The 12,875-nt window shown below is 37.7% G+C and overlaps 1 long non-coding RNA gene across 1 annotated transcript; it reads left to right on the forward strand.

Moving 5' to 3' along the window:
• Window positions 1-494: 494 nt before the first annotated feature.
• Window positions 495-11,125, forward strand: LOC142078298 (uncharacterized). The gene is made up of 4 exons (XR_012672172.1): window positions 495-523; window positions 2,043-2,166; window positions 10,854-10,887; window positions 10,978-11,125. It is a non-coding gene; the product is annotated as an uncharacterized LOC142078298 (long non-coding RNA).
• Window positions 11,126-12,875: the final 1,750 nt, after the last annotated feature.

Genomic DNA, 12,875 nt, shown 5'->3' on the forward strand with positions numbered 1-12,875 from the left:
ACAAAATGAGAAAGACAGAAAGTTATTTTGTCTTCTGGATTAGGTCATAAAATCAGGCTGATACCTGGGATGTAGGAAAATACTGTAGCAATATGGTGAACATCAAGATTGTACTAGTAAATTGTCCACTGGCAGGGTACGTGATGTTTCAAAGTGGTATTTGCTTGTCTCCTTCACGTTTGTTTTTTCTGCTCCTCCTGCTATATCTTTCTTTCTAGTATTTGCCTCCTTGTAGTCTGTTATGTCTTCATTTTTCCCTCCATAATCTAGCACTGTCTTGCCCTCATGTCTCTCCAGCTGCTGTTGGAAACCTGTCTCATATGATCAGTGAAATACGGTGGTGTTAACAGCACTGGCAGAATCTGCAGGGAAAGAGGTAAATAACCTAAAAGAGAGAAAACCCCCTCACTCTGCTGAGACTTTGCAGGCAGAAAGAATTTTCATAATTAATTTTCAATTATCTTTGCAGCTATAGATCTGGATAAAGCAAGAGAGGAATTTCTGCAGAGAATGACTACTCCAGGTATTCCAATAATCGCAAATGAATTATTTTCTGTCCAAAGTTAGTGCGCCTGGATGTATCTGGTTATGAACGTGTGTACCTTTGAAGGACAGGCAACTGTTGATAATCTTTGTGGTAATAGCAGATATGAGGTTGCATAATCTCAATTTCCCCAACATTGAAAGGTAAATTAATAAAGTTAAGTGAAATGTACTGTGGATTAAAAGAAACTCTTTCACATTTCAAAGCAGGATAGCCTTTTTCTTGTTAGTAGCAAAGAACATAAAAGCCATGAAATTAAAGGGGAAATTACTAGATCAAAAGGGAAGCAAATTTAAAAGAAACAAAAGTAGCCTTGTATGTGTAAAAAGTGCAAAGTTAAGACAATGCAATCAAATCTCCGTTCTATTTTATAGAAACTGTGAACGGATTCTGTCCTAGTCTAGTTTATGCAGAGCCCAGATTTATCCATTACTAATAGTGGAAATAGATAACAAGAATAAACTTCAAATTGTAAACTAGATACTCTCTTTGATGTACACTATTCCTGGGCTTTCCACACGTGTATGCTTCATATAAGCCTGATAAAAATCTTCCACTTTACACTCCCTATAGAACTAAATGTAGTGCCTGCTTGCATGATATCTGCACTTTTTTGAGAAGTCTCAGCTTCCAAAAGTTTTGAGGAACTCAGAAAACTCACATTTCCCTATGTATGACCTTAGAACCCCCCCCCGGATGGACAGTGCCATTGTCATTAACAGTGACTTCCAAAGGAAAAATACCAAACTGTATGCTTTGTATTACGCATGAGAAAGATCTGAAAGCTTTTCTGGTTTTCATTGCTGGGGAAGATTCCTTGAAGATCTCCTTGCTTCTAAATTGGTTCAATGCCGTTTTTACTGAAAGAGTTTCAATGTTTGGTTTTTTGGGTGGTTTTTTTGCCTTTTTTTTTTTAATGAAAAGATTAGGGAGTTTGTCAAAGAACAAACCAGTCCTCGGTCTATACCTAAATTCCGAAGACGTGACTGCCTGCCTCATGCTAAAGCCCAGCTAGCAACACGATATTTGAAATAACATTAAACTTACTGCGGAAGAGGCCATTGTGTTCCAAAAGCTAATAGATGTGGGAAGCCCAAAGTAATAGTTGGAAGATTAAAGGAACCCAAAAGCATTGCTGCTTGTTTCCAAAGAAATCTACGAAAATATCTAAAAAGTTTCTCCAAACTTTCAGTGTATTAGGTTATTTCTGTACCCTAATTATCCACTTTTATACTTCTGCATGGTAGGATTCCTATTCAAGCTAGAGCTTACACACATTTTGTTCTCCAATAACCAAAAATGAGTAAATACCATGAAATTACAGCAAATAAGTCTTACAGCCCAAGACCTACTGAACCCAACAGAAAACTAAGTGAAATTACATTTGGAAGTAACTCTCTTTCACAGTGTAATTCTGAACCTGTTGATGCGTAGGTACATGCACGATTTCATTGCCACGTGAACTCTGGTGGAATGACGTATTTTGGTAAAATTATAGGTACGAACAGGATGAGGACCTGGATTTGGAGAGCCATCAGTGCAAACCATAGGGACTTTGACAGCTGAGGACATGTCTATGCTGCTTTTGTGCTATGGAGTGGCCGTGGTTCCCCAGCCAACTGGTATGTACTGGTTTGTGTCCTTATTTCAAAACAAAGGCTCTGCGGAGTAGACAGGCCACCTGCCTGCTGCACAGTCATTAGTATCATAGCTAACTTGTAATGACTTTGTGAAGGCAAGGCAAATCCTAGCCGATAAATAGGTTTTTATGTTCCCATGCGATAAAAGCAAGCAGAAAGTCACCCTTCCCCCAGACAGCAGGATGAAAACCTAAAAATAACGAAAGAAAGGGGGCAGAACTGTGCTGCTTTCCTTCAAGAAGCCAGATCTTCTCTTTTGACCAAATTGCTTATTGCATATCTAAGTATCCACACATATTTAACATCCCAGTTTCCTCTCATTCAACTTTAGACATAGTAGGCACTTTCACTGTGGAGGCAAAGACCTCTGCTTAGAACTTCTTTCATTTTACTGACTTGGCAGAATGCTTCCTGCTGCAGAAAAAGACATCTAAAATACAAGTATAGGTGAAAAAAAATAGGTAGGTCACTAGATAGGGACTGTAGTGACATGAATCTCTGCATCAGCCTGGCTTACTCAGTCTGAAAGAAATTCATCTGAGGCAGACAATCATTTATATTGCTATCTTCCACCTGTTGAAGTCTTCATTATACAGGAGTCATTTCATAAGAGCCCTCCTAAAAGAATCTTGCCTGAAATCAGTGCGTCTCCTCAGCCATAAGCCCTCCCCATCCAATACTACAGCTAAGCTTCATGTTGACTCCTAGCAGCCAAGCCTCTGTAGATGGCCACAGTACAATCCTTAAGGCCCTTCTGGTTTTGCAGTCACAGCATCTCAGATTATGTTTATGGAATCTGGCGTAATCTGCTATATCTGACTGCTGGGTTAATGGCTTACTGCAATGGCTTACTCTGCGCCATAAACTTGGCGGGGAGGACAGGAGTTTGAAACCTAGTTAACGAATTTATTTCAGAACGAAAATCGGCATTTATTATTTCAGTCTGAGTGTAGATAGCTAGGCAAAAATGTTGGGGCTTAATTAATTATGCAAATTAGAGGAAAGAAAAGATGTTTGGCCCACTGCTTTGATTATGTAATAGGTATAGAAATATAAATGTTCTGCACAAGAGAGCAAGATGTATGACACAAAGATTTAGTGTTGTCAAAGACCTAAAATGCTAATCCTTCCTTTGATGTTTATGTTGCTTAGCTGGAAAGGGAGGAAATGCATTATTCATTCTTTGATGTTATGAAAGGGAAAGGCCTTTCCACAGTACTTGGAAATTTTACTCAATATAAGCACAAGCCATAATAAGAAAAATAAACCAAAATATCAATAAATAGCAGATGCATACTGTATTTGGGTATGAATAAATTATGTGAGTCATAATGATTGCAACAGCAGGTGGTGGTGCAGTTCAAGACTCTCTGTGATTTCTCACTTTTTTCCTCATACTCCAAAGAGGAAGGTCTGAGACCCCTAAGACCTGGTGCAATTTTTAGCTCTGCACCTTTAATTGGTGAACAAACTAGAGGCATCTATTGAATTTTATTAGCTCTGCAAAAAAACATCCAGCAAATAGGCTGGTCATCACTTGTGAGTGCTAAACCTGCTGCTATGACTAATTTATGAACATTCATCCTATTTGTCCTCTCATCTTTCTTCCTGTCTCATACATCCTATTTTAATTAAATCTCAGATTGAGAGTTCACTGGGGCACAGAATTTCCTTGTTATGTTGTTTTCAAAGTTTTTTATATAGTGGGGCTCTAATCTGTAATTGGAAGCTGATAAAGATTTTGAAATTACTAGAGTCAACTGTGTAACTGCCATTAGACCCGATCTGGAAAAAAAAAAAATTGTGCAGAAAAAATTGTAGTGAAATTGAACTTTAGTGTGTTTTTCCTTTCTTAACAATAAGCAGCAAGTTTCAAATCCTTTGCCTTAGAGAACAGAATTTAAAAGTCCAAACTACGTGCAGTATAGTTCTCCTTTACATCGTGATCAAGCTCTTACTTTGGAACATGACAGCATTTCATTTAAATTTTTCCAGGGATGGAACTGAAGACTACTAAATATTTAAGCAGATATCTTATTTTTTACTGGACCATAAACACTTATGATTTTGGACAGTGAAGCCTTTTGTTGGTCCAGGCAACAAGTATCAGACAAGTACACACATATAGGAAAAGAGGAATTTTCTCTGAGTTTCTGGACCACCTTTCTCTGAACAGACTGGATCACGTTTCAGCGTGAAGGTCATGTTTGTGTAAAACTTACTCTCATCCTCTCTTGAGCGCTACCACATAATTTGATATAGATGGAGAGGTGGAAAAACAAGAACAGAAACAATTTTGAAGAACTTAACAACAATCAGCCTCTTTTCTGAATATTCTGATTCTCATGTTACTACATACTAACAAACTCTACATGAAATATGGGCCTACTGGTACTAAACTGAGATTTTCCTACCAAATTGTTCCAAGTCGATCATACTTAAAACGAAACTCCATACAAATGTACACTGCATAGCTTTTATTAACCTTTGGCCTTTTATCTAGACTGACATTTAAATAAATTCTTTTCCTCTTAGTTCAACATTTCCTCTTTCTTGAACCTACAGTAAAGTCATCATGTTGAATTCACAGCTTCCCAATTACCATGACAATGCAGTGATATCAAAGCCTTAGCTTTACTCTTTCATTAAGATGGAAGAAAGAGCAGGGCTCAGAGCAGAGCTGCTTTAACTCTTCTGTCATTTTTTTCCTTGTATGTGAACTGTATGCAAACCTATGAAGATTTAATTAATTAATTTATTTACTATTCTGGCATCCTCACCGCATTTCTTCATACTGACAAATTTTGGCTAATGGATTTGTTTGACAATGCAAAAATGTATTTGGATATCCAAAATTCACGAATAGTGGTGGAGCTGCATGATTTGTTATCTAAGTCATGTGTTATGAGCCTTTAGAAAGGAAATCGGCAGTTGTCCAAAATAAATTTTATTTCAGCTATAGAATTGAAAATTGCATTCATCAGACTCTTGCAAAAACAAAGCTTTGCTCATTTATTTGTCAAATGTAAATTAGTCAAAATATCTATTTAGAAGTTATTTACTTCAGATGTTCATGAATTATTTATCTCAATATTTTTCCTGTTTAACTGTGATACCAGATTCTCTTAATTAGCTACAAATACTTTAAATGATAGAGGGGCAGCTACTGGAGGTGAATTCCCATCTTAATGTGTTTTTTATTTATAAATGTTTTCTGCCTCTTTATAAAATTCTGTCTAAATGTAATTTTGTATACTTTGCGATTTACTAATATAGGCTGGGGTAGCCTCAAGCTTGGCTGTTTTATTCTTAAATATGTTCAGATATGGATGCTTTGTATTACATATGTAAACAGAAATCCTACAGGCTATAATGGCTTGGAAGTTGGGTTTTTTCTTCATTTATAGAATCAGAGGTCAAATGTAGAGATTTTGGATGTTTCATTGGACCAACATACCATTCAGCTATGTAATGCAATTTCCTAAAGGCCTATTGATATTAAGCACCCTAGATTCCAGGTGAAGGCATTTCTCTTCTCTACAGTTTTGCCTAAGAGGTAAAATCAATAAATGGCTCCACGTTTGTCCCTTAATGCTTGGATTGAAACCTTGCCTCTTCTGAAGGCACTAATAGTTTTTCTCACTGATTTCAAAGAGGCCAGCGTTTCACCCTTCACTTCCCTGCTGGATACTGCTTTTCCCTTTAAGCTACCACGTATCATAAAAATTATGTGCTTTGGAAACTACAATGCACCACAGTAAAAATTGTAATGCCACAAGGCAATGCCGATATATATTTTTATGTAGTAGCGGGAGGAGGAAATAAACCAGGAGAGCCAAATGTTCCTACTCACAAATCTCAGAGTTTTTGTTGTATTTATAAATGAAAATACATCCTTTCAAGCAATAAAACCTCCATACACCTGCTTAGTACCATTCCACCAAGGGCAGCCGTCAGGTAAGCTCAGGTTTACCAACAAATCTATTCTTACCATTTCTCCGTTGCAAAGAAGGTTAGAAATGGGATTTTGAGCTCTAATGGGTTTGTGAGAAAGGGGCCAGTATCAAAGAAGTTCTGCAGATCTTAGGTATTGAAGAATGACCCTGGGGAATCCTAGATTTTAGTAAGTTCAACTTTATTCTAAGATATGGCATCATGGATTACCTTGCTTATTGTGTTCAGTTTTCCCAAGCATCTATATTCTGCCTGAGATCCTTTGCTGTAGTTTTAAGCATCCAGTCCAAAACATATAAGGGATATGATGGAGTTCTACCAAAAAGTTAAAAATAAAACTGCCTGTATCCTGCAACCAATTCTTGTCCAAATTCCCAGGAAAAAATGATAAGCTTTGTCTCACATTCAGAACTGGATAAAATTATCTTGTATGCAGACAATAAAGAGTACAGATCTATAGAGACACCAAGCAGCAGGGATGGGAACTCTTAAAATTTGGGCTGTTGGTCCCTTTTCATTTCCTAAGTCAGGTCCATTTTAAGTATGTGACAGCCCTGACCCTGAAGGGAAGGCCAGGTCTTGGTCCCAGTGCAGTTAAAACCAAACCTGCGTCAAATTCACTATCATCAAAACCTTCCCCTGTGAAACTCCCAGTAATACTTTGATGAAATCTGTATTTCTAAACCTGTTATTTGTGATTTTGGGGGGCATATTGGGCCTGCAAAGATAAAAGCACAACTGAGGGAACATTTTAATGAAAATGTAGTAAAGAATATGTCTATACCATAAACAGTTTGCTGTAAATATATAGAGAGTCTATACCATAAATAGAGCTTTGCTAAGTAACTACCTAAGACTGACAATGGAAAAAGCTACGAAGTGAACCAAGGCAAAGTTAAATCCCCAGTTTAAAACAGCATCAGAGGTAAACAACAATACCAGGAAGGGAACGAATGTCTCCTGAGAGTCAAACCAGGAGCTTATCTGTAATACCTGTCATGGCTCTTCTCTGGTTTGTTTCTGGTTGGGTTGGTTTGTTGGGGTTTTTTAAGGAAAAAAGAATGCTCGATTAAGCTAATTCTTTGGCTTACTCCATTTGGTGCATAATTAACTCAATATTGAATTCTCATTTTGCATGTTATATAAAAAAAGCTTAAGTGGGCAGGAAAACATTCGGAGCACAAATGAGCTTTCATCAGTGACTGAAGATCCTATTGTCTATGACTCAAAAGGAAAGTAAACAGAGGTGCCCATGCCCAACCTGCCTTTCATTCCACAGATACAAAAAGAAAACAAAACCTCGGAAGTCCTGCGCTCATTATTATGCTGACATTTGGAAACATGCAAAAACACTGAGTGAAATGCAAATTCTAGGGAATTTTATCAGAGGTGAGGGCCTCAAATGATATGATTCTAAAATTGCACATTAAATTAAAGATAAAATCAGATGAAAGGTATGTAAAAGAGCCGTAAATAAGTATCTGTGTGTAAATAACATTAATACATCATGAGCTTAGCTGGACAGAATGGGGGCTATAAATGTGTTGAGGATGATTTGGTTCAAGATTGCAAGTTCTTGGCTACAAAGAACGTACAGTGCAGGATTTCAAGGCCTGGGCAGTTCCCCAGGGAATGCTGTGAAAAGAAAGTTGGATGTCATTCAGTTAAACTCCTGCTGTGAACACCAATAAAGAGATGACCTTTTCAGGCTCTGCAGAGGTCCCATTTAGCAATGGTCATTTTGCCCAAGAGCATTAGGAGCACTGTGCTCTCAAAAAGTTCAGAAAATGAAGGGAAAGAGCTCCACCACAGAACCAGCAAAGTATTTGTGTGTCTTCAGAAGGAAATGCCTCAGAAGAATGAAGAATTAGGTGGATTGACTTGCTAACAACCAACAACTTATATCAAAGTTCGTCCTGAAAAGAAAATGGAAATGACTGGTACAAATGTTAAGGATGAAGTCAAAGCACAACCCTCTGTGGGAGTGCCACTGGGCAGCTGAGGAAACTTCCCGATGACTAACCAAAATTAACCCTCCACAGGCACTAAAGTTAGTAGACTTAAGGCAAAATGTGGCACAGGGCAAATAAGGCTGTTCACCAGCCTTTATTTGTCCCGTCAGCTACCTCTGACAGCACGTTAAACACTCAGATTCAAAAAATATATTAATTAAACAAAATTTATCTTCTTTTATCCCTAGTTGGGAGGAGCAGCCAGTGGGAAGAGCAGCAGAATTTTAGACAGCCTTGTGCCAGGGATCAGCCTGGTTGGAAAGAGGCAACAACTGAGAAGGATGTACGTGTGAGTCTGTAAGACAGCACCCATATATGCATCTGTGAGTGTGTGTGTGTGTGTGTGTGTACCACTGCTCATGTACATATAGCTTTGGGAAAGCCAGAAACACTTCATGACTGGCTGGATATTAAGCCCTTTTTCTCTCTCTACTGGTATAGAAAAAGCAATAATTTCTGCGGTCATTAGAAAGCTGCAGATAATTTTCTTAAAACATTTTGCCACATCTGGGGGCCTATTTTCCTCTCCATAGGCTGTTTAACTCTTATTAATATCAATGGGGGTTATGCACACATGTGGAGAATAAATTAGATTCTTCATTGTTTCCTTCTGATAAAATTAAATGTTCTTTCCACATGTTAAAATTAGCTCCCATACTGTTGTTCTCATGGTATTGGAAATAGAGAACATTAGTCACTAAATGAATCTTAAATTATTTTGCCTCCTAATAAAAGACCTTATCCTACTTCTTTTAGAATGAGAAACTAGTTGCAAAAGCTTCAGTCAGAACTTAAGTGGAGCATCAGTTTTGGTATGGTTTTGTGACTATTGATTTCATCCTTAGGCTGGACCTTTTTTCCCAGTATGGTGCATTATACAGACTAGATCTGTGAGTAGCAGTTGCTTCATACTAATAAATGGCTAAACTCTTATCCAGTCAAATTTTTATTAATCAAATTTCATTTCCTTTTTTCTTATTTATAAGCATTGGAAGACAAATGTTTCTGTCACAGCCTGTATCGGGACTGTCTTAACTAATTTTCCTCTGATGCCTGTAAGTGAAAAATACTAAAAAAATTTTCACTGACACGAATTTGAGCTGCAATTTAATACTATCATTATACAGGGAGTCGTCATTGTGCATGATTTGGTATATGTAAGATGCTGGGATGGATTTTATACTTTGAAGTGTTTTTTGTAGGGCAAATACTTATATTTATAGCAGACCTATTAATATTTATCCTTGACATTGCATCAAAGAAATAGCTACAGAGATTATTCGGTAGACCTTTTGACATTTTTAGAATATGGAATGCTGAACATTAACATTCAACTCAGTTGTAGACGCAATTCCCTGAGGGATGATGACATCAAACAAATTGGACCATCTTCTTAGAAACTGCATCCCCCTATGGATCACTCAGTAGCAGGGAATGATTAAGCGTTAGGACAGAACTGGAGATGCAGCTGCATCTGCAAAAGGAAGAGGCATAGTGTGTCGCTAACGTCTGCCTAACTGTCCCAGAAGTGGTGCGAGATGAGTGAATGTCTACAACTTGAGATACTGGGGGATTCTATAATGTTAGAAACCTCTTGTTGTAGATACGTTCTTGGAAAATAATTTGACAGAACTCTATTTAATAAAACCTGTGTGAACTCCACTTTAAGCTACAGCTAATAAAAGCAAAGAAGCCGAAAGAACTTGTACCTATGCCACAGATGGAGTCAAGAAATGGGAGTCAGTGAAGTTACTTGACCCAGAAATCCAACCAATATTATCAGAGAAAAACTGATAATCAAACTATCAGAGAAAAAATGGTATAATAAGAAATAGATTTACCAAAATCCAGAATCAGCAACTTTTTTTCGTATTATTTCTTCTAGTGTTTAGTAACATGAACAGCAGTTTTTCACTGCAATTCATAAACCATTTAAACTTCGATTTTTTTCTCAAAACTGTAGTTATCTGTCCTAAGGTATAGGAATTTGGGGTTTGTTCTAAACTCAATATGCCTCAGAATGTCTTTATGACCTTGAAATAAGATACAATCTTTTTGATCTAGTTGTACTTTTCAGATTTTCTTTCAGTTTTTCTCTCTAATTGCAATAGTATATCTCAAAACATATTGCAAAGTCAAAACTATAGTTTGTGGCTAAACAGGTATGAAGAGTAGTGATATTTATTTTTTATTAGACTTCTGAGTGTCCTCCAGGCTTTACTAGAGTTTGACATACCTTCTAGGTCCTCGGGTGCTCTTGTTTGAGAGATTCTGACTGAGAAGACTTGCTATGAACCGTTCAAGTCACCCCATAGTGGGTGGGATGCACAGTATCAGGACGCTGTGGCACCTGTCTGCTTTAGTGACTTAGGTCCCATGATAGTCAATCAATATTTTGTCAATATCATGAATGGATCTTAAAGAGCCATCCAGCTGCCCAGGTAATAGGTGTCTATTTTAGAGAGAGAAGCTGATTCTGCTCTGCTGGAACTGAATCCCATCGAGAACTGAGTCCTACCCAGAGTTTCCAAAAAATTGGATGTTCTTCTAAATCTTCCATCTTATTAAACTCCAGCTTTTTTAGCCCAGAGAGATAAGATCTGGTTTACTGCTTTTTGTCCACTTGGTTTACAAGGATTAGAATGAGGGGTTTGTTTTACTACACCAATCTATTCTCTTTACTAATCCTGCATTTTGTTTCAGGCAATTGCCCTGTGATGGTCGTAGTATCACAGAGGTAAGATGTGTTCTGTGCAGTCTTATTTCCTCTGTTTGAGCCCTTTCCATGCTTGAGAATAATCCTAATGTACTAAATCTGTTTATTTAGGGATTTGCACCATCCGTACAGTGAAACGGGATCCTGCAGTGGCTGAGACCTTTGGACTTGAGGAAGCAGAACAGTCTTGACCAGTTCAATGCCGTTGCGATTCAGGCATTGCTAAGGGCTTTCTCAGGTACTCTCCAGGTCTTGTGAAGCTCCCTCGGTCAAAGAGTTCTCAGGCCTGGGTATGTGTGGTGAGAAAAGGTACTTCCTTTTCTCCACTTCAATTCTGGCCACACCATCGCTGGAGTCCTGGCTCCCTGTCGCTTTTTTCCTACCATTGTAAGTGCAAGAATGAATTAATGAATCTTAAGTTTTCCTTAAAAGAAAATGTTCCTAGCATTTTTAGCATTCAAAGTAAAATATAAGCCAAACAAATCTTTCTAACCAAAATTATGATGGAATTAGCTTTGCAAATAAATCCCAGAATGCAAATCTATTACAAGCTTAAGGGGATAGTATTGCCTCTCAGTCTCTCCTGACAAAAAATAGCCTGCAAATGAGTTTACCATAAAGATATGTTGGAACAAGCCTAGAAGCCAACACACTGGTTAAACTGGTGCTGGTGTGGAGCCTCTCCATTAATGTCACTGTCTCAGAATACTTTTCCGAAAAGAGTCCTGGCACTTTATAGGAAGTGGGCAGTTTTAAAATAAACAACTGGTTGATAAGTCCTTCCCTGTTAAAGAGTCTCCGCTGTCCAAAATGACTTCTTAAGTAAAGGGAAGTGGGTACAAGCTCGAGGTAGAGAGCGAGAGCTTTGCACAGGAGTCAAAGCCTGTTCTATGCTCGAGGAGTAAACAACTATATTGGCATCTTGTAACCACTTGGTTTAGTCATTGCTTAGCTATTTTCTCTGGAACTCTCACTATCATATCGGATATGTTTTGCAAGCTGATAACAAATATCACACCTGTAGCTCCAGCCCCTGCAAGCAGCAGTGTACATACTTTTCTCAGCTTTTAAATGCAGAATTTTTTCAAACAAATTAGCAGGTAAGAACAAATACCATCAGTTGTCCTCAAGGCGTGAACTATTTGGTTAATGTAACCTTAATTCAAAGCTAGTCAGGAGATTTTGCTGCAGAAATGTACGATAATTTCATTGCTTAAGGCTTTAAGGTCTATTCTAAGGACACAAAGCTATGCAGTTGTGTTTATGAATGATTTTTTGGCTACTGTGGCATCCTCAGTCAAGAAGGTCAATTGGCCATGTGTGTTGACAGCGACCACTCACAGTGAAGTATTTCAGTCTTTCCTGAAGGGATCAAGAGCTGCTGTCAGATAAAATGGAAGAGTAAATGATGCTGAAGTATTACACTGAAAGATTACTTTCTTAACTTCGTTATGGCTAATAAAATTCTAATTTGCAAGCCTTGATTCACTACAGTGGATATGCATGTGAGTAATATGGAATGCCTCTCGTTAAAGCTGTTCAAGGGAGAGGCCTACAAGCCAAATATATTCTGCAGGAGAGAATTAGCTTTTTTCTTTTCTTGAATTGATGTTAATCTATACTTGCTTTCTGTGCACCAGGTATGCTTGGATTTACAACCAAATCTTGAATTTGAACTTCGTTCTCCTAAAACCAATGAATTACTGTAAGGGCAGTTGAAATATGTTCAGAGATTATATTGGCCTTCTGACTATGGAGCATACATTGAAGTATGAGGTTTCCACAATCTGAATGTATTAATTACTGTCAGCGGTACTATAAACTTCTCTTGCTTACACTATAACAAAAACCACCTTCTAAATCAAATAATCTCAATATTAGAGGAAAGTTTTCAAATCAAGTGTCAGTGCAGTGCCTTGAACTTCCTGATGCTTTTAGTATTCATTAAAATGTGTAAAATAAAATATGGTTTCTTGCTCTGACTCTGTTTGCATATGGTATAATGCAGA

This window comes from Calonectris borealis, chromosome 2 (assembly GCF_964195595.1).
Source record: "Calonectris borealis chromosome 2, bCalBor7.hap1.2, whole genome shotgun sequence".
Classification (NCBI taxonomy): domain Eukaryota; kingdom Metazoa; phylum Chordata; class Aves; order Procellariiformes; family Procellariidae; genus Calonectris; species Calonectris borealis.